The sequence below is a fragment of the Fukomys damarensis genome, unplaced genomic scaffold (assembly GCF_012274545.1).
Source record: "Fukomys damarensis isolate Sample0158 unplaced genomic scaffold, DMR_v1.0_HiC HiC_scaffold_37, whole genome shotgun sequence".
Taxonomy (NCBI): domain Eukaryota; kingdom Metazoa; phylum Chordata; class Mammalia; order Rodentia; family Bathyergidae; genus Fukomys; species Fukomys damarensis.
In genome coordinates, this window is record NW_022900949.1 from 71,344,502 (window position 1) to 71,371,704 (window position 27,203).

The 27,203-nt window shown below is 34.4% G+C and overlaps 1 long non-coding RNA gene across 1 annotated transcript; it reads right to left on the reverse strand.

Moving 5' to 3' along the window:
* Positions 1-3,824: 3,824 nt before the first annotated feature.
* Positions 3,825-26,602, reverse strand: LOC104863015. Its single transcript, XR_780466.2, has 4 exons — positions 26,543-26,602; positions 25,329-25,365; positions 24,904-24,967; positions 3,825-3,872 (listed from the first exon to the last, which is right to left on the reverse strand). It is a non-coding gene; the product is annotated as an uncharacterized LOC104863015 (long non-coding RNA).
* Between the last annotated feature and the right edge of the window lie 601 nt (positions 26,603-27,203).

Sequence of the window (27,203 nt, forward strand, 5' to 3'; positions counted from 1 at the left end):
AGATACCTCAAAGAACTAGGACTAGAGGTTCCATTTGACCCAGCCATCCCTCTACTGGGCATCTTTCCTAAAGAATTGAAAGAATCATACCACAGTGATTTATGCACACACATGTTTAAAGCACCACAGTTTGTAATAGCTAAAATTTGGAAACAGCCCAATTGTCCATCAGTTGGAGACTGGATAAAGAAGATGTGGTTTTCTATAAAATGGAGTACTACTCAGCTATAAAGAATGAAAAACTAGAGTCATTCATAGGAAAATGGATGCATATTGAAGCCATACTCTTAAGTGAAATAAATAAGGCACACATGTGTAAATATTGAATAGTTTCTCTGTTGTGAAAACTAAAAGTGTAAATAAGGTCCAACTTGTATAATTGACAGTGTGACATTTATAGCTAAGTGGATGCATATTGAGGCCACACTCTTAAGTGAAATTAATAAGACACAAGTGTAAGTACAGAATAGTTTTTCTGGTATAAACACTGAAAATATAAATAGGATCAAAATGTATAATTGATATTTTGTAATAGGAAGAAAAAGGTGTAAAACAGTAGGGGAAGTGGGAGGGGCAGCAAAAAGGTAAGAAGGCAAAAGAAAAAATGTGAGAAAAGGAAAAACATGGAGATAGTATCTTTGTAAACAGGGACGGGTGGAGGGGGTGGAGGGAGGGCTGGGAAATGGGTAAAAAATAAGAACCAAGATACTACATGTAAAGGTCCAAGATCTCAGTGATGAATGCAACTGTATTGTACACCTAAAATGTACCAATGAACTTAAAAAATAATTTTCAAGCAAGTATTTGTTGAGGTTCTGGCAAGAAGTTTCCTGTTGCCCATATATAACCCTTCATGTTTTCCTCTTTCCCTCCTTTCAGTGACCTACTCTTGCACCCCCTTGGGGTGTGGGAGTAGCCTGCACATTCTCTTAGTAACCTCCCTTTGCAATGCAGTTGGGCCAGTGCACGTGCTGAGCGCGTAGACTATACAGGAATCCGCATGGTCCCTCTCAGCTTCTTCAGGGCCTAGCACAGAGCTCGGCATTAATCAGGGATTTAAAAATACTTAGGCAAACGTGAATGAGCAGCACCAAAGCCTTTCCTGGAATGCTGAGCATATTATAGCTACATGGTTTTCAGCGCAGGACGAAGGAGAACGGACCTCCTCTCACTTCAGTGCTCCGCATTTCATCTGAGCTGAGAGGCTGGACAGCTTGTGTTACCACACTGAGTGGAGATCAGCACTGAAAATAAAACAGCACCTTCTGCTCCCCCAGGCAGGTCCTTCTTCAAAAGGGATGACAACAAATAATCCTATTTCTTTCAGTGAGTTCTAGGCCCAGATATTAGTAAAATGCTGCTGCTTTTACCTTCTCTTCTGCAAATGCTATTCTCCCTCCCAACTTTATTGATATTTTCTGTATGTACAAGAAAAGGAGACTTCACTAGATTGCTTTTATTACTTTACTAGATATGCCAAGGAATATCTGATTTCTTAACTGGACTCATATGTTCACTGCTGGTGCAAATAGATACTTAAGAAAGGAAATCAAAATTTTAAATATCAATTATTTAAAAATTAGAAAAAATGACAATATGGTTCATAAAAGTATGCAATGTAAATGTACTCATTTTAAATTTTAGTATTATATAACTTATTTTTTTATAAATAAGTAAGCTAAGATTCAAACAATTTAGTGTTATATAACTTATTTATTTATAAAGAAGTAAGCTAAGATTCAAACAAACTGGGTATGGTCCTGTGTACCTGTGACATCAGTACTGTGGAGGTGATGTAACTCAGTGCAAAGAAACTGAGTTCCATTCATAGCAAGAAAGAAGAAATGAAAGAAAGAAAGAAAGAAAACTACAAAGGAAAAAGCTTAGCAAAGCTTCAAATTTAATATGTTATAAAACTGAATTTAAAATTAGGGACAATAAAGGTTAAACATTTCTGTTAAAAATAATAAAAAGCACCTAACAAACTAGATTTTAAAAATTCTAGAAATTAAACTTACAATATTTGTCATCCAATGTGTGAGCTATCTCTGCATAAAAGTGAAATTAAATAAGACTAGGGAGGGCAGGGACAAGGGGAAAAAATGAGAACCAAGACCTGTCGTGTGAAGGTACAGGATCCCATTAATGAATGTAACTGTATTGTAGACCTAGATTGTACCAATAAACTCAATAAATAGAAGAAATTAAATAAGAATTGTATTTATAGAAAATTACAATTTTGAATTACCAAATTTGAATTACAAAAGATAAGTGGTTTTCTAACATAAATTATTGAAATTGGCCCAGTTACACACAAATAAATATCAAGTGCATTATAAAAAGAAGAAAAACAAGGCTTGATAAGGAGACTGATGTCTATGAACAGCATATTGTAGAGTTGACATAAAGAGGGAGGGATTAATTCAGAATGACAGTGCCAAGCTTGGTGTATAACACATGACAGGGATGAAGAGCACCTATAGAGGGCTCTTTCAGAATCTATATTTCCTATTGAGAATGACTAGGAATTATGGTTGAGACAATTTGGAAGAAAAATACATAAAAACTTGCCTTTTCCTATCGTTACTTACAACATTGGCATTTATGGCCACATCCTTAAAAAGAAGAATTTTGATAGTCAGATAACCCAGTTACTCTTAACTGCTATACTGGTAACAGGATTTTTATGACTGAGTTGGACATTTAATTTTTAAATAGATACCCTTCCATAACAAATCTATCTATCTATCTATCTTTCTATCTATCTATCCATTTCTTTTTCACACAGCAGTAATTTCTCTGTGTGTTTTTATTATCTCCATACTGGATAGGTAAAATGAAGGTAAACACTGGCTGCTCAATAATAATTTTACTTCGCACTGATGTGTCGGAGCCAGTGGTATCCTGGAAGAGAATCCTGCAACGAGGATGCAGGAGGTGGTCACTCTAACCTTGCTCTGTCACTGAGCTTTTATCATATTCCTGTCTCTCTAGAGTTGAGATTCCTCTAAAGAAAGAAAAATGAGTGTATGGAAAGCTCCAAAAACTGAATAAAACAGCTGCAGCTCCCTCCTTCAATTCTGAGTCATGGCTTTCTTGATAATTTTCCACAGCTTTTAAATGTCACTGTCATTTTACTTCGGCTAATTTAACTAAATATTTATATAATGAAAATCAAACATTACTCACACAAATAGAAAGAAAATAGAACATTTAACTGCTGTTGGTCTCCTACAAAGAAAATATAGTAAGATATTATTAAAAGTTCTTTTCTTCCCTCCTTTATGTACTTGTCTTTTATCTTTTTATTATTTCCACTCATTCATCCTTCTCTCTTTCAAAATATTTGTTCGTATTAGTACCCGTCTGCAGTAACTAACGATGACATTCACTGTGGAGAGTAAGCACGTTTACATAACACGTCCTAAATTTTTTATCCATTTCTTCTTCCGTCCCTTCATCTCCCTCTATGTCTTGGTCACCTTCCCTTTTGCAAAAAGTCTATATATCTATTTCCCAGTACATATATTTTGTTTTGCTTTTTATTTATACTTTTGGCCTCTCGTATAAGGGAAACTATGTTATTTAAGCATGGGTTTCTTATTTATTTCACTTAACATTAAGGTCTCGAGGTGCATCCATGTTTGTACAAATGGCTCAAGTTTGTCTTTCTCTGTGGCACAGTAGTCCTCCATTGTATAAAAATTCTCCATTTTCCTTATCGATTCATCTGTCGATGGGCATGTAAGTCACTTCCGAGATTTAGCTATTATAAATTGTGATGCAATAAACTCCTACCTCTTTCTAGTGTAGATTTATTATTTTGCCTTGTAAGTAGTTCACACTGACATCAAGCATGTTATCAAGCGCACCTGAAATTAAATTTATATAGAAGTCAATGAGAAAGCAAAGCAACTTATGCTGGCCACTAACTCATCATGAAATACTATTTTACTTATGAAATGTTGCTATAGGATTTGTTCCTTGCGCATGATATGGAGTGAGCTTAAATTCACTGATGTACTTAGTACAGTGATGTACTTCTTAGCATCATTTATAACATGAAAAAACATGGCATATGTAATGTTGAGGCGCTATACAACCATCTAAAACACTTTTATCAAAATTTGTCTTGAAATTTGGAAAACTCCTCTTGATTTCTTGTTTAACAAAAGCATGTTGTAAGGAGTACATACAAATGGTAACATTTTAAAATGTGTAAACAAGTACACAGGTACATGGCTGAAAAGAGAAAGATCAAAATGTTGAAAGTGTGAATCTGTGGGTGAAGAATTACATGTTTTTAAATTTTGTTCTTTGTAAAATTATGGTATATTTGCACTTGGGAAAAGAACTGCTCAGTATAGATATGATTCACATATCTAGATAGTATTTATAGATCTTATATATGAAAACTTAAAATACAGACACTAAATGAAAATTGCAGAATTCTTCCAGAGAAGTGAGAAAGATCTTAGAAGAGAAAAGCTTTCACAGGAGAAACACTTGAGTTGTTACAATTCTTCCATGGGTTGGACTATCCCAAATGTTTCAGGGCATCCTGTCCTACCCAACACTCATCAAATGTCAGTGGTGTACTGTAGTTGTGGAGGTAAGTAAAGTATCTTTGATATTCCTAATGCCCTAGGGTGAAAAATCACAGCTGCAAGGTGGCTATATAAATGAAAGGTGATCAACTGGCCTTAGCAATGAATAGGCAACCTGCATTATATAAGAAGGGTACTAGAGATCATATACAACTCCCACCTAACTTTTTACAAGACTAACATCCTTGAGATAAAACATTGTTGCAAGTTTCTATGTGTGTACTAAATCTTGATTAGCTCTGAGCCTGAGGCTTTAGTCACATCCTGAAAATCCTTCTATGATCTGGTCACCCTGATTCACTTTCCTGGCACCATTTCACATTTTTGCATCTTTTTCGAAATTGAGCTAATAAAAGTTAGAGCTCTAAAATCCTAGTGTTAACCGATTTACAGATGTATTCCTACATGTATTCATAAGTTTTACTAAGAACTATGTATAGAGAAGTAGTGTAAGCGATTACTTCCACTCCATCAAGATCACAACCCAGGAACAGGTTTCAAATATATGTTTTATTAAAGGCTAACAGAGCATCTTGTGTGCCATGAGTGTCAGCATAGTTGGTAAAAGAATGTTTTATGAGCAGAGGTCAGAAACATAGAAAAATAAGACTCAAAGTTTAAGAAGAGAAAAAGGCCCAGGAAATAGAAAAATCATGATACACTCAAAGTAATTAATTCAGCATGAATAAAACTACACAACCTGGGGTTCCAAAGGCAATCCATCTTCTGTGTTTGCACTTCCCCTAATGTTTTTAAATTAGTCTCCTTGTTATATGCATCCTTAGAATTTCTATTTGTAGGGCCGGGGATTTAGCGCAGCAGTTTGGTGGCCTGCCTTGCAAGCACAAGGACCTGAGTTCAATCCCCGGTACCAAAAAAAAAAAAAGAATTTCTATTTGTACCAAGTAAAACTACCATGTTTTAAAATGCATTCCTTCATTGTGAAACTGTAAGAGCTGAGAAAGAAGGTATGGATATGTGTTAATGTCGATAATCTACTCAACATCCCATCAGGTATTAGACACCTTGTCTTGTGTTGTTTTATGATACCTCTCTGCATGCAGAATCTTTTAATAATGTTTCCTTGCTTCCGCTTTGTCTTAGTGTTCTTTATACAAATACTGATAGTGAAGAATTGTTAATGGAGGAAAGAAATGTGAAAACAGTGGTAAAGTGTCCATGTGGGCTCTCTGTGGACAGGAGTCCTGGATGCTTGTGCACACTCAGGACTTCTGCTCTTCCTGATCCACAAGGATGTGATAGGAAGCCCCAGAGCAGCAAGCCGTGCTCAATGGCTCTCTACCTTATTTCCCCCACAAAAAAAGCTCATTTCATGGAGTTATTTTGCTCTATTTGCTTATATTTTAAATGTTGCCATGAAAATCTTTACTTGGTATTCCAGATGAAATGCTTTGTCAAATCAAAATTATTACCTGTGCAGTCATAACACATTTTTACCAAGGAAATGTATTATTTTTCTTTATTAAGTAAAATGGAAGTAAACTTACTGAATAAGTTAAATGTTATTTATAATTGTTTTAATATATATTTTTCAATGAAAGACAATATTATAAGGGCATAATTTTTTTTTTTTTTTTTGAGACAGGGTCTCACTATGTAGTTGAGACTGACCTGGAACTCACTATGTAGCCCAGGCTGGTTTTGAACTCACGGCAGTCCTCCTGCCTCAGCCTCCTGAGTGCTGGGATTATAGGCATGCACCACCATGCCCAGCTAGGACATAATTTTTTAAAATAAGATTCTTTTTCTATCATTAAATCTACTTTTTCAGATATTAAGGTACATTTTTAACAACTCCTTAAAATAAAAATCTTTATTTTTACAAAATGTTTTTGATGTATCTGTGATTATTATGAGGGATGTATGTTTTTGAGATAATATAATCAAAGACGTTATACACAAATGTTCACTGAAATTTGCGATTCAATGAAGAATAAATTGAGATATCTTTGCATTATCTAAAAGGAGCTTAGCATGTAATTCTGGAGAACTTGTAAGACACCAGAATAACTTAGAGAGTCAAAAAATAAGCAACATGCTTATGTAAACTGCTTACATTGTTCTTGATTTTTTTCTATTTTAATACAAATTATAGAAAGCTATTACAAAAAGGCAAGAAGTAGTACATATCTCTTCTTCTATTGTGTCCTGTCAATTGTGGATCAACTTGATGTTAGCCAAAACATTGCATCAAAATTTCTTGACATTCAATACATGACGTAGAAAACAAAATAAGGAGAGATTATGTACATATAGGTAAATATATTTTAAAATAAGTAAATATACTATTTTTTCTATTGCAATTCTACACTCCTTTAGATCACATCAAAGACAAGGATGATCAACCATTTCTTCCCAAAGAATTTCCTGTTTGGTTTTTGAAACGCAAATGAATCTTATAGAGACTTGATATTCATTCTGCATTTGTCTTTGTATTGTGGTTAGAGAGCACCCTCTACTTTCTCCTGATTAAATAGCATCCCTAAATTGGAAGAAAAGAGATGGCTGATTCTAAGAGGATGTTTTGCTCAGAAAATCAGAAGGGTTATGTCTACAAGGTTCATTAACTCTTGCCCTCTCTTGCCAGTAACCCATGTTCAGGAGGCCACCAGTGTGACACCCTCAAAAGAACTCCCCGAAGGAGGCAAAGTCTGGAAGGGAATACCTGCTCTGAAGTTTCCTACTTTCCCTGAACTGAATCTGCAGAGCCTCCCCAGGAGGGGAGAATACAGCTTTGAAAAATAACACCTTTGTTATTCCAAGTGTTAGAGATGAAGCCGAGTTTTCAGATGGCCTCAAGGTTTGTGCATCCTTCACCAAACACATATGGGAACTGGACTCTTTGAACTGCTTTGAAAATCTGTTCCTAAGCATTGCTGTGAGTCTGTCAGGCAGCCATTGCTAACTTCTGCCTGCCTGCAATTTTTATGGTTGTGTGATGACAAGGGATAAAATAGCTTCATTTTAGAAGTAAACGGTACATGTGCCAGTGGAGAAAAACTCACCCTGTATGCAAGATTTAATCTTTACTGTTATGCTAATGTTGAATGGTAGTCTTTTTAAAAGACTAGTTTATATAATAAAATTATAAACAAATTATACAACATATAGATAACATTAATTCATTAATTTATTCTAAGAATTTGATACTTTACAATTTCAGTTATTTTCTTTTAAACAATAAAATCTGCAAAGATGAATACCATTATTTTTAGATCATCTATTGGCATTATAGTGTTTAGAGCTTTGGTGAGTTAAAATGTATTGATTCTTCAAACCACAATCAGAAACATCTGCTACAGTAAGTCAGTGTCATGCTGTTTCACATGGTGGTTCCATTTAAAAGTATATTTAATATACTTATATATGTACATAAAATATATTTATTTTAAATATATATTAAATATATTTATATTTACTAACCCAATTTTCACTTGCCTACCTTAAAGACAAGCACTTAATTAAAATCACTATAAAGAGACAATATTATTCAAGTCGGATTATGGCCACAGAATTTACAGGGCACTTGTGCATACTACATACACAGCATGGAACCAGTTAGGGTTCTTTTTTTTTATTTCAAAATATTTTGAATTTTCATATAAAAATCAAGCCATTACTACATACTTAAAGGGCTGTGTAAACTTTGGCTGTATTTCTTTTAATTGACAAATCAAAGTTATATTATTCTTTATCAGAAAACCAATATGACTGACAGGATAAAACTACATATCCTTGGTGTAGTTCATGTGATTTTGCAAACACTTAATACTGCACATGTATGTACAATAAATGTTTGTGTCTGTGACAGAGAAAATAAAACAAAAACCTACCACTTAGGTTAATCTCATATTAAGTAAGTTTTAACACTGAAGTTCCCATGGAAACTTTAAAAAGGCTGTGTTGTTTATATGCAAGTTTTTATGGTAGGAGTTTAACAATACCAACAGAGGTACTTTAGAATATATACGCAATAAGAACACATACTTTAGCCACAGCGGGCTTCTTCCTGGAGCACGGCAAGGAAAACTGTGTGACCCTCTACCCTATCTCAGCAGGCAGGTGCCAGCAGGACCTCGCAAACTCAGTGATTTCCTACCTAGACCTATTGAACTTATTTTTTTTAAATAGATGTACATACAAAGAGACCAAGAATATGAGTTTCCTTGCAGCTCCCACCCCCCGGGTGCACTGAGTGACTATAAAATTCTGGCATGTGCAATATTTTTTATTCTATCCTTCCTGCCACAAATATTAATCATGGTAAAAAGAAGAACCTCCTATCCTGGGAATTTACAATCTCTACATCGTCCTTAAGTTTCAAAAGCTTGTATAATTCAAAAGTGGCAGTCGAATTTAAATGATGTCTCAAGAAGGGCTAGTGAAACGATTGCTAATGTCCTGACAATAGCTACCTCGTGTAGGTAAAAGACATCCTGTTCCTACACGGAAGTAAGGTAAGAGTATTTTGTCATCTGGTTTTTGCCTACCTATAATTTCACTGATGAAAAAAATTAGGGAGACTAAAACTCATTCACAATTCTTAGAAAAAACACACTAGAATGAAAAAAAATGATGTTTGTACATCATCTTTTTAAGTACTCCTCAAAAAATAAAGGCAAATATGATGACATGTGATTGATGGAATCTTTAAATGACTATGCTTAAATAATTTGAGACAGGTATAAACTTGTTCATTATTTTACGATATAGATGATCTCCCGCGCTGTACCCCTTGCCAAGTCCAGTATGTAAGTGTGTGTGGACTGTGCACTTCCCAGGGAACCCAAGCCTAGGACAGAATTGACCATAACATGGTCTTACTCTGCACAACAAATCACAGGCATACAGTGTGGTGCTCACCCTGGGGAAATATGCTTTTTAAAAAATCCTTTAAGTTTCTTGGTACATTTTAGGTACGCATTATGATCACATTCATTATTGGGAATTTGTACCTATACATGATATACCTTGGTTCTTATTTTTTCCCATTTCCCTCCCCTCCCCTCAATCCCTCCACCCCTCTCCTATTTACATAAGCTTTGTTTCCGTTTCCTTTTTTCTTCTTTGTCATCTTTCTCTTCCCCATTTTTCTTTCCCCTGCACCCATTCCCTAGTTCCCCTTCCTCTTTGAACATTATTTCACAGTACCCATTATACATTTTGGAATGCTCTCTTTGAAATTCTTATACCAAAAGTGCCACCTTCTTTGCGAAGTGGGCCTTGCTTCGTTGCAAATGTTCTACTCTCTGGATAGATAGGTCAAAGAGTATCAGTGTGTCAGTAATAAAACTTTTGTTGAACATTTACTTTTCTATTTAAAAGGTAAGCTATTTGCCACTTGATGTGTCATATGTATCTTATTTTGCTTTCAGAAAGCAGCAAAGATCCGTATCGGTACCAACATGGTGTGGACCCCAAGCTTGTCCTTCTACCTCATCTAGGCCCACTCACCGCATGTTGTAGTAGCTCCTCACTGTTCCTGGGAACCTATGCCTTTGATAGTCCTGTGCTTGAAACACTCCCCGTGCATGTGCTCTGCTGCTCATTTCCTTACTATTTTCGAGCATTCACCAACTCCTTATCCGGAAATCCTTCCTGACAAGCCTAAGAAGGAGTCACATTTCTGCTGCTACTCAAGCATTTTGCATGCACACTCCCTTTATTCTGTCTAATTTTTCTTCATTTCACTTATAAATGCCTATAGTATATATTTATTAACCGGTCCCTCTATAGTCTGTCTCCCAACACTGGAACCTACATTTCACCAAGGCAAACATCCTAATTATTTTTATGTGAAAATGCTACCTCTGACACTTCTCATTCAACCTATCTTCGCCTTCCCCTGTGTAGATTATTTTAGGGCTTACTAACATTTCCACTTTAAATATAAAGATCTCTACCCTTGTCATTTACTACTTTTAAATTAGGTTCTACGGGTAAGAAATGAAGAATGAATTATGAGGAGGTAATTAGTAGATAATCTGCCAGCTGAGACTGGTGGAAACCTATAATCCCAGCATTCTGGGAGGCTGAAAAGGGAGGATTCCAAGTCATACCCTAAATTTAGCAAAGCCAAGCCTCAATATAAAAACCAAAAAAGGCCTGAGGATGTGCTTAAGGAGAATATTCAGGGTTCAACAACCAGCGATGCAAGACAACAACAACAAAAAAGACATAGAGGTATCTCAACTAACAAGGAACAATGTCTGCCACTCTGAAAAATCAAGCACATTTTCGTAAAGATTTTCTTAATCTTTTATGGTCTTTTAATTCAGCTAATGATTTTTTTTAATACAAGCTTAACTCACAAAGAATTAGTCTCAGTATATTAAGAAAAACAATTATCCTAATAGCAAAAATAAGCTTAAAATAGCCTAGATAAAGGGGAGGGGATACCTCAAACAAAACCAGAACATACTTTGTAATCAGAAAATGCAAACTATATTAGAGTGATATTATTTCACATCCATCAGATTGGTAGAAATTGAAAAACTGACTATTAAACACTTGCAACAAGCCGGGAAAACCCTGTCTCCTATATTCCTGGTGATACTGTACATAGTACAGTTTTAGAGGAATTGGATGCTACCTGGCAAAGCTGATGACGCAAGCAGTCTTCAGACTCACTGCTGGGACCTATGTGCTCTGGAGAACTCTTTCCTCGTGAGCCCCAGAAGATGTGTGCATATGCAGATTTTTTTTTTTTTTATAACAATTGGCCTTGGGCATGTTTTCCTACAGCAAGATTTAACACTCAAATACCCCTTTAATGATTACTTGCCCTACCCGTTTTATGGTTAACTCCTACCTATCGTGAGCAGAGAGAGGAAGGATACTGAGATACTATGCTTTTGACTTTAAATGCCCCAAATCTGTCGATATATTCTCCTTTCAGTTCTCTGGGTGTGAACCAATACTGGCCTAGAATATAACACAATTTACCACATTAGAGGCTCTGCTTTAAGCACATATCATGTAAAGGAGTGGTGTTTTACCTGACTCTATGGAAAGATTTTGAGGCCAAAAGAATAAATCACAAATTGTTTGGCATTGTTTCTAGGCTAATACTATTTCTAGAGCATTAGCTACATTGGATATCTTCTCAATCAAGGAAGATATTCCTCCTACCACCCAATTCTAAATTTACCAATAGTTTTTGGGAATCAATATGTGTATACTCATATCACTAGATATTTTCACATACAGGTAAATCTATTTGGGAAGGAAAATGATCTGTATATGAATATTTTATTTTGAATATTTTCCAATAAATTTAAGGTTATATATTTTTCTTTTTGCATGCATACAATCCATTTTTATTTCTCTAGTAATTTTGTATCTTTCATTGAAAGTTTAAAAATTATGTTTCCATTCATCACTGTTATTAATTTGTTTGAATTTTTAAAAATGTAATCTTATAGTGAGAGGAAACGGCCACTATTTGGTAGTAATAATACAAGTAACAATTTAAAACACTTAAAATAGTTGAACCTGGAAAATTGTGAGTGTAGAATACCTGTGAACCCCAGACCAAAGCAGAGTCTGTACTTACTCAGATCACTTTTCCATGGCTCTTTTTGCACCCACAAGAACACAACAGGTATGAGAAATCCCCCCTAATAAGGGTGTAGAGGAAATTTCAAGACAGCTCAACATTTAAGCTGTGGTGTGGGTACTATTGGCTGTTTTTAGCAAGATTTATGGTGAGAATCAGGCAAATGGCAAAACAGAAAAATTTGATAAACTTAAGTTTTTAACCAAAAGGAACCACATGTAATGTCGGAACAAAAGCAGGTGTGCTAAAAAGATTACCATCATTTAAAAAGAGCAAAGAGATAAGTACAGGGACAAGAAAAAAGATGATTTGAGAGGATATTAATAATTAGCAAGACCCTACCAGTCACAGGTTCAAAAGTACAAAAGTGTCAACCTTTTTTTTTTTTTTTTTTGAGAAAGGAATCCCTAGGACACTTGCTAGAGAAGAGCCTCCTAGAGAATTGGTTACCTTGGATTCATTTCACTATCCTCAGTCATCCAGGCAGTCAGAGTCTTGCAGCCATTGCCCAAGCATGCCCAGCTACTGTTGAAGCTAGAAACTGACTTTGGGGTCATCCTTACTATGATGGCTTTAAAAGTATGCAGAATGAATAAATTATAGAGTAAGGAAGGCTCCTACCCAAATTTCAAGGGAAGGCTGAAGACCCAGGCAACAAGGTCCTGAGGCAGCAATTCATGACACTTTGGGAATTAAGTAGAAGTGCACTGGCAACCCTAGAGTGTGGAAAGTCCAAGACTTTCTGCCAAAGTAAGCTGCAGGAAGGGAGAGGAGCCAAGTGAAGAGAGAGTGTGTATAGACTACCACCAGCAAGGCCAGGGGAATGGAGCCACCCAAGCCCTGTAGAACTCACATCTACCACCAACTGTTCACAGTACAAGATAAGGAGCTATAGGACCTAAAGTAAACCCTACTAGGTAGAGCTCTTACTGTGGTAAAATTCTTCTATATCCTCCATTTCTTCTTTCAGTGAATGAGAATGTTTACTCTGTTAAATTGTACATTGAAATTATGTAATTTGTTTTACTCTGTTAAATTGTACATTGAAATTATGTAGTTTGTTTTTACTTTTACATGGGACTCAGAGGCAAGAGCTTGCCTTGAGTTTCAGAAAAAAAACAAACTTGGAACTTGTATTTTCAGCAAGGCTGAAAGTGTTAAGATATTGGCAACTCCTGTAGATGTAATAAATATATTTTATTTATGTAATGAGATGGACATGAGCCTTTTGAGGGTAAGGGATGTAATATTATGATTTAGATCTAGAATGTTCTCCACAAATCTTATGTGTTCAGTTGTGGGGCTTCTGGACGGTGATAGAATCATGCGAATGTTATATTTATTGGAGTATCTGTCCATTGATGAATGCTATCAGAAGTAGAGGCTTTTCAGATGAGGGGTGTCACTAACTAGAGTCATGTCTATAGAGGGTGTGTGTGTGTGTGTGTATCCTTAGTACCTCCTTTCTCACTCTGCTTTCTGGTTGCCGTAAGGTGAAAAGATATCCTCTACCATGCCTTTTTACCTTGATGTTTCTGAAGGATCTCGGGGATCAAAAATTGCATCGTATCAGTAGCCAAGAAACTGCAACCATGCCTAGTAAGAACACAGCTAAATTTCCTTCTATGCATACAGAATTGACTATCAGATGCTGATCTTCTGAGTACTTCTGAATACTCATGTCTTCAGTGCCATGCTTACCAACTGCCAGAAGTGTAATCTCCATTTTATTTCCTTCCTTCATCTCTCATATGAAGTTGTTACTGGACTCTAATTTGCATGTAGTCCTTCCCTTGAGGTAAGGAATTGTCCATAATTTCTAGAATGAGGTTTAGTGAGACAACCTATATAAGAGCTATCACCCTCCTCCTGCTATTGAAAAAGAGACACACAGTGATTGTACACAAAACTAAAAAGAGAAAGCATAGATTGTGTGGCTATAAAGAGAAAAGAACAGATACCATATATCAAGGATTGATATGGCAATTCTAGGAAATTATACATATTATGTTTCTTGACTTAGCAATGCTTAAATAAAATGCTCAGAATTTTAGTCTGTTCAAATATAAAAGCCATAAGAAAAATCTAAGAGACTCCATCTCAAAACATACTGAATTCATTTAATAATAACACAGACTGAGGAATTGTCTTGAAAAGACTAGGTTAACAGAAGAGAAAGTGGATCTTTTAACCATATGGAAATAATACTTAAAATGATTTTATAGGCTATGTATTTATTAGGATTATTTACATTTTTAATATTTTAAATTAATATTTATTAGTTAATATTTAAAATTTATAAAAATTAACAGTAGTGGTCTTAAATATGGATTGGTTTGGGATTTCCATTAAACTATCAGGGCCTCATTAGTTTTTATTTCTTGGTTTATTCGTCTTTTGATTTAGCCTTACACAAAATTCCATGAAATTGCTTTTGATAATTCCAAATTCGTGCATCACACACTCCTAGTAAATTTTTGTGAATCAAAATACGAGATAAGTCTATTTGCAAAATATCTCTTTAAAAACCTTAATTTGCTTTTCAGGATAGTACTGCCTTATAAATAAATTAGTTATTAGATAAGGGAAATAAAATGTTCTGATTAATCAGACTTAAGCCATATGCTTTTGCCCATAGTGAGGGATGAAGTCAAGTTCACTCCAAGTACAAAGGTTAATCAGGAGAAGGGAAGGTTCCCTAGAAAAATAAAAAATGTATACTATTATCAAAAGAAGATGAAATATATTTCATAGAAAAAAATAATTGGGTCAGAATAGCCCAAAGCCTTTCATTGGCTCCATCTGTCCTCCACTGATTGTGGAAAACTTATATGAAAGAAAATGCCATACAAATACAATATTTTTTTATCCATGAGCATTGCCCTCACATTTCATGTGGAATCATTGGTGAGTTGTGCATTAAGTGGGCAGCAAATATTCCTTTTCCTTGGGTTGGTTGTCAATCTGGGGCCTATTGCAAGCCACTGGTGCCTTTTTTCCAAAGGTCATGCTGTAACTTAACCACACTGTGATTCTTAAAGGCATAAGTACACAAATCCATTAATATTCACCCTTCAAAAAAGACTTTTTATTTTTGCTTATTGTATGTGAAAATTCAGTGCTTCTACTAGTATGAAGTAAAAGATTGACTCAGTGAGAAACTGTAAGGCCTAGAGAGGCCCATGACCTGGCAGGCATCTGGCAGAATGTAATATATATATGTTTTCCTTGTAAATTTTTGATTAAACAATGATTCTGCTTCTTAGTGAGGAAGGGATATTAGTTAAAAATTAGAAATTACCAATTTTTTTAAATCAAGTTTCTCTTAGGAACTACACCCTCAGTTAATGTTAAATAGACTTTTTACAAATCAGTACCAAAATCGTTGCAACGATAATTTTTAAAAATAAAAAGATATATATCTACTTTTAATTCTGATTTGGAGGTTAAAATGACTAGCTTGCTTGACTGAAAACTATTAGATCAGTAAAATCTGGAAAATGAACTAACTTAATTGCCCTAATCAATTTTGAAACCAAGCCTACTGATCTAACAATTCATAAATGATTTCAATGTATATGGCATCTTAACAAATATAGTCTGTTAATATGAAGATGCTTTTCAAAGTTAAGCATGCACTCAGTAATGATTCAGAGCTCCTTTAAGGGAGGAAGACTGGAGACCAAGGAGATAAAAAAAACCTATAAGCTTCTTCCTCATACTCAATGAGAACCATAGTTACGTCACACATTTTAAAAATGCATGCATTACTATATTAAATTCTATTTTAATAATATTTATTCAGTATTTTTTGAAACTAATTATTATTAAGTAGAGTATATTGTCGAATAATAAAGTGATTTGGCCAGGATAATCTATAAATCTTTTAGCAGTGACCTCTCATTTTTTCTAGCTGGTCAGTGTACATACAGGTAAATACCGGTATGAAAATATTTGTATTTTAAAGTTATCTTTACAAAGAGACATACAGACAGATCAATATATCTTCAAATAAAGAAAAAGGGATCCTTTCTTTTTAAATTGAATTTACTGGTACATTCTAGGTAGACAGTACAGTTACATTCATTACTGGGATCTTGTACCTTTACATGACAAGTCTTTGTTCTCATTTTTTCCCCTAGTCCTCACCCTCCCATCACCCTCTCCTCCCTTTCCCATGTTCAAACACTTTAATTCCATTTTTACATTTTCTCATATTTTTTCCTTTTCCCTTATTCCCCTTCCCTATCCTTCTCACTGTCCCTACACCTTTGATCCTTTTCTTCCTATTTCACGTTGCTAATTGTCCCATTAGGATCATGAGTACTATTTCAGTTTTTCACACCAGAGAAATTATTCAGTATCTGCATTTGTGTGCCTTATTTATTTCACTTAGAAATATATCCTCAAAATGTACACATTTACCTATGAATGAATATACTTTCTCATTCTTTATGAATGAGGAGTATTCCACTTTATAGAAAAACCACATCTTCTTTATTCAGTTTCCAACTGATGGGCAAATGGGCTGTTTTCAAGTTTTAGCTATTACAAGTTGAGCTGCTATAAACATGGATGAACTTATATCACTGTGGTATGATTCTTTTAGTTCTTTTGGAAAGATACCCAACAGAGGGATGGCTAGGTCAAATGGAACCTCTAATCCTAGTTCTTTGAGGTATCTCCATATTGACTTCCATAGTGGTTGCACCAGTCTGCACTCCCTCTAACAATGGAGAAGGGTTCCTTTCTCTCCACAACCCTGCCAACATTTGTTATTGTTTGATTTCTTGATAGCAGCCATTCTTTCTGGGGTAAGGTGGAATCTCAGTGTTGCTTTCATCTGCATCTCTCGAATGATCAGTGATGTGGAGCATTTTTTTAATATATTTACTCGCTGCTTTTATTTCTTAGTCTGAGAAATGTCTATTCATTTCACATGCCCAATTTAGAAATGGAGTCTTTATATTTGGGGTGGCTGGTTGTTTTGAGTTCTTTATATATTTTAGATAATAGTCCTTTGTCTGAGGAGCGGCTGGTAAAAAGTTTTTCCCACACTGTAGGTTGTCTCTTAATTCTGTTGATGGTTTCTTTTGCAGTGCAGAAGCTTTTTAATAAGATGAGATCCCAGTTGTTGGTTCTTTCTGCTAGTTCCCATGCTACTGAGGATTTGTTCATAAAGTCTTTTCCTATGCCAATGTCTTCCAGAGTTCTGCCTAACTTATCTTCCAATAAGTTTAGTGTTTTGTTTTTATACTTAGATCTTTAATCCACTTGGATTTTAATTTAGTGCATGGTGACAGATAAGGGTCTAGTTTTAATCTTTTGCAGATTGAGCTCCAGTTTTTCCAACACCATTTATTAAAGAGCCTACATTTCCTCCAGTGGGACTGTCAGCTCCTTTGTCAAAAATGAGGTAGCTGAGTACATGTGGAGTTGTTTTGTGTCTTCCAGTCTGTTCCACTGATCCTCAGGTCTGTTTCTTTGCCAGTACCATGCTGTTTTTATCACAGTGGCTTTGTAACATAGTTTCAAATTGGGAATTGTTATACCTGCTGCCATGTGTCTGTTGCCTAGGATGGCTTTTGCTATTCTAGGTCTCTTATGGTTCCAAATGAATTTTTGCATTATTTTTTCTAGTTCTGTGAAGTATAGTGTTGGGATTTCAATTGGTATTGCATTTAATCTGTATAGCAGTTTTGGTAGTATGGCCCTTTTCACTATGTTGATTCTTCCTACCCAGGAGCAGGGGACATCTTTCCATTTTCTTACATCCTCCTCTATCTCTTTTTTCAGAGTGCTATAGTTTTCAGTGTAGAGGTCTTTTGATTCTTTTGTTAGGTTGATTCCCAGATACTTCATTTTTTTGGGTGCTATTGAAAAAGGAATTGTTTACCTAATTTCTTTCTCAGTGAGTCTGTTATTTGTGTACAAGAAGGCTATTGATTTTTGGGTGTTGACCTTGTATCCAGCTCCTCTGCCAAAAGTGTCAATTAAGTCAAAAAGTCTTTTGGTGGAGTTTTTTGGGTCTTCAATGTAGAGTATCATATCATCAGCAAATAATGACAGTTTAACTTCTTCCTTTCCTATCTTTATTGCTTTAATTTCTTTCTCCTGTTTGCAGAGGAACAATGGCTAATGTTTGCAGAACTATATCAAAGAGGAGTGGTGATAGTGAGCATCCTTGTCTTGCTCCTGATTTTAACGTGAAGGTTTTCAGTTTTTGGCTATTTAATGTGATGTTGGCTGTTGGTTTTTCATACATAGCCTTTATTAAGTTCAATAGACCATCTATTCCAATTTTTGCAGAGTTTTTATCATGAATGGATGTTGAATTTTGTCAAATGCTTTTTCTGCATCTATCGAATCATGTGGTTCCTGTCCTTGACTTTGTAATATAGTGTATTATATTTATTGATTTACATATGTTGAACAATCCTTGCATCCCTGGAATAAATCCAACTAGGTCAGGATGTATGATAATCTTGATGATCCTCTGTATTCTGTTTGCTAGTAGCTTATTGAGGATTTTTGCATCTATATTCATTAAGGAGATTGGTCTGTAATTCTCTTTTTAAGTTACATCTTTCCCAGTTTTGCGAATCAAAGTGATATTTGCTTCCAGGAATGAATTTGGAAATATTGCTTCTCTTTCAATTTCATTGAAAAGCCTGAAGAGCAATGGCAATAGATCTTCTCTAAATGTCTTGTAAAATTCAGCAGTGAATCCATCAGGACCTGGGCTTTTCTTTGTTGGTAAGTTTTTAATTACATTTTCAATTTCACTGATTGTGATTGGGATGTTCAAAATGTTTATATCTTCTTCATTCAACTTTGGTAATTTATAAGTACCTGGAAATCAGTCCATTTCTTCTGTGTTTTCCGTTTTATTAAAGTACAGGTTCTCAAAGTAGGTATTAATGATCTTCTGGATTTCTTTTGGATCTGTTGTGACTTCACCTTTTTCATTCCTGATTGCATGAATCTGAGCCTTTTCATTCCTTTTTTTTTATAAGATATGCTAAGGGTTTATCAATTTATTTATTATTGTGAAAAACCAACTCTTCAATTCATTTATTTTTGTATCAATTTCTTAGTTTGCAGTGTATTGATTTCTGCTCTAATCTTTATAATTTCCTCTCTTGTTCAAGCTTTGGGTTTTTCTTGCTCTTGTTTTTCTAGGAGTCTAAGATTCATCATTAGGTTGTTTATTTGAGCTTGCTCTGTTTTCCTAATGTGAGCATTCAGTGCTATGAATTTTCCATGTAGAATTCCTTTTATTGTGTCCCATAGATTCCTGTATGTTGTATTGGCATTTTCATTTATTTGTAAAAACTGTCTGATTTCTTCTTTAATTTCCTCTGTGATCCATTGATTGTTCAGGAGCGTGTGGTTCAATTTCCATGTGTTTGTGCAGTTCCTATGGTTTCTTATGCTATTGATCTCCAGTTTTACTGCATTGTGATCTGATAATATACAGGGAATAACTTCAATTCTTTTGCATTTATTCAAACCTGTTTTGTGAGCTAGTATGTGATCTATCTTGGAGAATGACCCATGTGCAGCTGAAAAGAATGTATATTCTGATTTTGTGGGGTGGAACACTCTATAGACGTCTAATAAATCCATGTGTTCAAAAGCTTGGTTCAGTTCTAGTATTTCATTGTTGATATTTGCCTAGATGATCTGGCTATTTGTGATAGTGGGGTATTCAGATCCCCCACTACAATTATATTAGTGGTTATTTGGTTTTTCATGTTACTTAATATTTGTTTTATATAGTTGGGGGCATTTATATTTGGTGCATTTATGTTTATGATTATCATTTCTTCCGCTTGGATTGCTCTCTTTACAAGGAGGTAGTGGCCTTCTTTGCCTCTCTTAATCAGTTTTGGTTTGAAGTTTGCTTTGTCTGTGAATAAGATTGCTATCCCTGCTTTTTTCTGGGCTCCTGTCACAGACAGAATTGTTTTCCATCCTTTCACTTTCAGTCTATGGGATTATTTTTGCACTAGGTGTGTTTCTTGTATACAGCATATTGTTGGATTTTGCTTCCTTATCCATTCTGCCAATCTATTTCTCTTGATTGGTGAATTGAGGCCATTGATATTGATAGCTGTAACTGATATTTACTAACTTATTATTGTCATGTTATTGTCCTTTTGTTGAATCTTTTTATTTTTTGTCCTCTCCTTTTAGTTTTTTGCCTTGGCTGTTTGATTTGCTCTGTTGAGCCTCCTGGTGTTGCAATCTTCATTGTCGTTTTCTAGGATATTGTTTAGAATTCTTTGTAGTGCTGGTTTAGAATTCATGAAGTTTTCAAGTGTTCTTTGTCATGGAAGTATCTTATTTCTCTGTCCATTTTGAAAGAGAGTTTTGCAGGATACATCAGTCTTGGTTGTAGGTTGTTTTCTTTTAGGACTTGAAATACCTCACTCCAGGCTCTCCTTGACCTGAGGATTTGTGTTGAAAAGTCTGCTGTGATTCTGGTGGGCTTTCTTTGCATGTGATTTGTTTCTTTTCTCTTACTGCTTGTAGTATTTTGCTCTTCGGGTGGGTTTCTGGGATCTTGATTATTATATGTCTAGGTGTAGATTTTTTTTTTATTATGGCTAGTTGGTGTTCTAAATGCCTCGCTTATCTGTATGTCTAATTCTTCCCCTCTGTTTGGGAACTTTTCTGTCATTAATTCTTTGAACAGCTTTTTTAAGTCATTTTAATTTTCTCCCAGTACTTCATGGGTACCTATCAGTCTTATGTTATTCTTCTTTGCATCATCTAGGAGTTGTTGGATTGATTTCTCATGCTCCCTTACTGTTTTTAAGAGACCTCTCTTTTCATGGTCACAGTCTGCTATCCTAGCTTCTATATCTGAGATTCTATCTTCGCAATCTTTTATTCTGTTGCATACACTTTCAATACAGTTTTTAATCTGCTGGATATCTGTTTGAATCTGTTTAATGGATTCCATTTCTTTCCTATGTTGGGTGTTCATTGTTTCCATTTCTTATGCTGGGCTTTCATTCCTTTTGTCTTTTTTTTTTTTTTTTTTTTTTTTTTTTTTTTTTTTTTTTGTCAGCTTCTATTCTGGAGTCTCAAATAATGTCTTTCATTTTGCTCACCATCTCTCTTGTTATCTGGGAAATAATTTCTGTTTTGAATTTTTCTAGAGCTTAATTGATCAGGTTTTTTTTACTTCCTGTGCTGTGAGTTCTGAGTGTCCTGGAGGTTCACTATCTGATTTTTCATCCTCCTTTGCCCTACTGTTTGCCATTGGCGGACTGGAAGTCTATTTTTGTGGCTTGCTTAAGTATTTTCTCATCTTTATTTTTGCTGTGGGGTTGCCCTTGATTCAATCTTTGGGTCATTAAATCTTCCTGATATCATTGCGTCCCAGTCTTTGATTCTCTCATGACTTATTGACATACACATTTTCATAATTGAGAAAACAACTCATCAAATCAATCCCTATCATTTATCACTATCAATACAATTAAGAATATAATAGGAACAAACACCACCCTTTATAGCCTGCCATGCCTGTGCAGAGTGCGTCCAAGGACTGGCTCAATCAGGGGATCTAATAGCCGGGGGTGGGGGTGCAATGGTGCTCAGCAGCATCCAGAGGATGCCCATAGTTCGGGCTGGGCCGCACAGCAGAGGTGGCTCTTAGTCCAAGCCAGGGCTATGACACAAAACTCACCCTCCTGGTGCTGTGTTGGAGCCAATCACTGGGGCCCACTGGAAACAGCGCAGCTCAGGAGGAGGCCTGTAGTTCAGGCCTGGCCACTCAGCAGAGGTGGCTCTGAGTCCAAGCCAGGCAATAGAGGGATTCTTATATGAGAATTTTTAAATTATATAGGCAACGTTTTTAAATAGGGTAAATAGGTGGATAATTGAATCTATAGTAGAGGGAAAATAAGTTTTAGTCTAATTTTAGTCTATATTTATCACAAAATACAGACTAAAACATGTAGAATTTGACTACCTAAAATTTATACATAGTGCCCCAAAAAGTATAACAACCAAAGAGAAAAGATAATTTGCAATTTATTCAATGTTTGAAAAGCAATTGAAAGGCAGAGGACTAAGGTTGAAATAGAAATAATTTTGTGAATTAAATCAATTATAAATATAAATAACTTGGCTTTTTAAAAAGATGAAAAGAAGATGGAGAAACTAAAATGAATAATAGTGACTTTTGAAAATTACTGATAATTTGTAATATTAGATTTCAACTAATTACTTTCTAATTACCATGACAAATACTTAGGAGAGTCAGTCCTGGAAATTATGTGGAGGCCTAGCTACTTTTAAAAGGAATTTTAGAGTATGTTAGTTTGCTTAACCATTTTAGAATGAAACATGAAAGTGTTTGTCACATTTTTAAATACATGTATGACCTTTGGCCCTTCTATATCACTTACAAATATTTTTGACAGATACATTCAAATAATTACACACATAAATTATTATTTGTAAAAGGTAAAACCTAAAAGCCAAGGAACATGAACTAGGTATGAGATGTATCAATGTAAGACTTTGTTAGGTTCTTAAGAAGTAGAAAAAGATAATCTTATATGAACTTTCAAAAAAAATAATCAGACTGATTCCTAAGTAGAAATACAATGAAAGTATCCCATAATCCATTTTACTAGATATGTTTACATTCGTATATGTAAAGATAGACAATAAAATATTAACTGTGGTTACACCTAAGAGTCTACTTGTATGTATTTGGTGCCCATATTTTTATTTTTATATTTGCCTATAAAATTGTGTATAACTTCTAATTTAGATATTTATTTGAATTATTCTCATAAAGATAGATATTTTGACAACACACTACCCTTTATTCAAACCTCATTTTTATACACATTAGCTATGGGATTTTGAACAAGTTTATTTTCTTCAAGCCTCAAGCTTGTTATCTACAAATTGGCATTATAATCATTTCTGTGAAATTCTAGAAAGGATAAAAGGAAATAATCTATTTAAAGAGTTTATCCTAATTCCTAAAACACAGAAAATACTCAGTAAAATATAGACGTTATTAGAGGAGTGCAATAATGCTATCATAACATCTAAAGTTAGCATTATTTTACATGTTGTTATAAGTATTATACAGAAACAAAATGATGCAAATTATAACTTCAAATTATGTTTTAATGAAATACATAACTCCTTTTAGTGAATAATTTCTTTGCTAAAGCTTATATCTAAAGAGTTTTCTTTGCTTATTAGATAGAAACATGGGAAAGTTTATAAAATTATGTTTTTAACTGTATAATAACTGAATATTACCTGGTGAGTTGAGATTATACAGATATCTTAATTGAGTAAATCTATGAATATTTTCATCCTCTCAACACTTGAAATTGTCTATACGAAATATAATGCACAAGATAATAACTACTTTGTTTTACTTCTGTATGAACTTATGCAGTCAGAAGTGTCCACTATTTATATTAATGCTCCAAGCAACAATTCAAGATTCCCTCTCAGCACATGTATTTAAAATATCACTGCATATTGAACATATTTAAGATAATTTCTATGAAAAGAAATTTTACCTTCCAGGTACAGTTGAATTAATGTTTCTTGTATGCATTTGGGAAGGGAAAAATCTGTTCATAAAATTGGTTAATCTCAAAATGCAAATATATCTTAGCCATGATTTTTGAGAAAATGAAAGCCTCATAACTTTCCTATTTGAGACACTGAAATTTGAGAAAATAAAGCTTTGCAAAATGGGTTACCTTAATTTTAAACACTGCTTTATTAGAAGACACGGGCTTTTTATCCACCTCTTGTTCTTTTGTGCTGTTTAAATACCTATGAATTTCAAGTGTAATATAATTGGCATTATAATAAATGCTCTGGAAAATATTGTTGAACAGTAAAGGACATGTCTCAAAGTTACTATTAATAGAACCACCCAGACACCAATTAATATCTCATCACTATGATTATTTATTGTTCTTGTTCCACTAATCAAACTTACACCTTTATAGTTCATATTTTGATTTTGTAAAGTTGTGCTAAGAAAAGATTAAATTTAACATGAATGAAAATAAATGTGAAGCATACAAAGCTAATTAAGTTTATAAGCACTGAGAATAATATGAAAAGGAAAATTAAATTGCTTTGCTTCAAGGAAAATCTTTAAGAAAACATTTGTTTAATGAACTTTAAAGAACTTTTTAAAATATCTCTTACATAGTTGATATTTGGCAAGCATTTTATATAACATTTATATGTAATTTTTAAATTTTTAATACACTGACAACTGTCTTATTAATATTGTACTTTTGTGTATAGTGATGTATATGAGGAGAAGAGTATATTTACTATTTAACACTGCTGTCAGGATTGTTAAAGCTTGTAGTGGAAAGTATACATAACAGTGACACAAAAAAACTGTAAGTAAGCAAAGTTAAAGTTTATGAGAAATACAAAGATATACTGAAATCTTTAGTAATAAAATAATATTAATTTAATCTTTTGACTTTTTCACAATACAACTTTGAAACCAAAGATTTATATATTTTAGAAATATTATATTTATATCTTTGTTATTCCCTAGATACTTAGACATTAGTAGGTAAAGCTTTCTATGTAAATATTTTAAGCACTTTTGAAATAGGGTTTCAATTTTGAAATGAAGATAAATTATAAATTAATGTTCAGTCCTATATAAAAAAGAAGATCCCTTACCTGGAAATCTGATACCAAGAACTCTGGGGTATTAGCACATGAAGAAGGTAATCTGTTTCCTTAGCTGAAATTCACAAACAAAGCAGTTAAATATGCATCACAAAAGCTTATACTGGGACTTATTACATTTTTCATAGGCATGGATCTTTTCCTTTCTAAGTTTCTGTAACAATTATACAGGGAAATCAAATTTTCACAGAAGTTCAGCCAATTCCTTTAAAGAAGAATGATATACACAGCGCTGAAAGACAAAGTTTTCTTCCAGAAGTAGGAATGTAATTTAAGGGCCAAGGAAAAAATGAAAATGTAAATACCATTTTCACCGGTCTTGACTGAAAAAAAAAAAAAAAGAGAATAAACCCATTGCCTTGAAATGCTGCTTATTTTGCCAAAGTTTTAATTTCATACTGATTTAACAATCTTACCTGAGTTTTTACCATGTGCCAGGCTCTGAATGAGGAGCTGCAGAAAGAAGGTAAAAATGATATCAATCACTGAGGTGTTCAATCTGGCAGAAGTGAAAGACCTGTGAATACTGCTATATAATAAAGTGATTGATTCTATAAAAACATAACTAAAAAGTAAGCAATGTGAGAAAACAGACAAATCGGCTGTTTACAGACTACCTAGAATGGGAAAAGAGAAACGGGTGAAAGGCAAAAGCTTTACAGATGCATAGATTTGTATTTGTCAGGTACATACAGAGGAGCTTCTGTTTGAATTTTTCAGAAATGCTGCTTAATACTGTAACCTTTCCTGTCACATTTCCTACTTCTCAGGAAATTAATGAATCTAGAGCTGGACTAGTTAGGCTTCACTGGATACATTAAAATGATGTGGAAATTTATTTGTTCTGCTGGGACCGCTTTCAGGTCTTTTCACATACTAAGCAAGTACTCTACAACCAAGCCACACTCCAACCCCAAATGGATGCTTTTAAAATTAAAAAAAGAAATGGGTATAAACCATTAATACAATACAAATATAATAATTCCAATAATATTGGATTCATATCAATTATACATACATTCTTTATAAACAGATATAGATACAGATACAATGCTAGAGACAGATGTAGATATGGATCCAGAAGCAAATATGGACTAAAATAGATGGAGGTAGATGTATAAATTCCCCACCTGTTTGACAAAATATCAAACATTTGAAACATAAAAGAGGATAGATTTGCTTTGGGTCAAAGCTTCAGAGGTTTCTAACTCCATGCCAGAAACACAGGTAGAAGAACATGGCAGAGGAAAGCTGATAAAATTATGGAAGCCAGGAAATAGTGAGGGAGAGAAGAGGAGCCAGGCACAAGTACATACCCTTTCAGGTCGCCCACCTCTTCCAACCAGTCCCCATTCTGAACACATGAGACTTTACCAGAACATGAATTAGGTTTTATCTAAAATAAAACATTCCATCCCTGGGCCACAAAAGACTCATGCCCACTTCATTATATGTTTAGACCATCTCTAAAATCCACAAAGGTTTTAACAATTCTAGCATTTTGCTGAAAAGTCCAAGTCCAATGTTTCCCATGGCAATCTCTTAGTTGAGTCTCCATGAAAATCAAAGTTAAATACTCTCAATATACGTAGACAGAGTAAACATTCTTATTCCTAAAGGGAGATGTTACCATTGATCCTGATATGTCAGCTTCATTGGATTAAGACTTGCCTTGAAGATTAGTAAAGCATTCTGGATTTGTCGGGTGGGTCACAGAGGCATGGAATTTTGAGCTATATATAGTTCCTGAGCCATTCTCTTCGCATGCTTCTGCTGTACTTCCTAATTGATAAGAACTAAGCAGCTTTGCACTACCAGGCCATTCTAACATGATGTCTCAGTGTTAGAGCTAGTCTATGATGGGTTAAAACTATAAGTAAAATAAATCTTTCCTCTTTTAATTTAGGTATTGCATCTCAATGATGGCAAAAGTGATTGTTAAAGAAAATCAATAGCAGAGAGATTGGGTGATTACTATGTCTGAATCTGACTATATGATTTAGAGACCTCTGGAATAAGTTATGAGAGGAGATCACAAATGTTTAGAGATGTAGACTAAATAAGCCCTAGAAAGCTGCAGACAAAGCTTGATGGTGATTCTGACCTGAGCACAAAAGATCAGAGCGTTGATAGGGGTGTGGACAGTAAAGGTCAGGCTAATGAGGTTTCAGTTGTGAACAAAAAATTCCATTGGACGTTGGATTAGTGACCATGTGTTTTATATTCTGGGAAGAAAATCTGTATTTATTTCACCTATATTCTTTTCTATCCCTCTACCCTCTTTTGAAGTT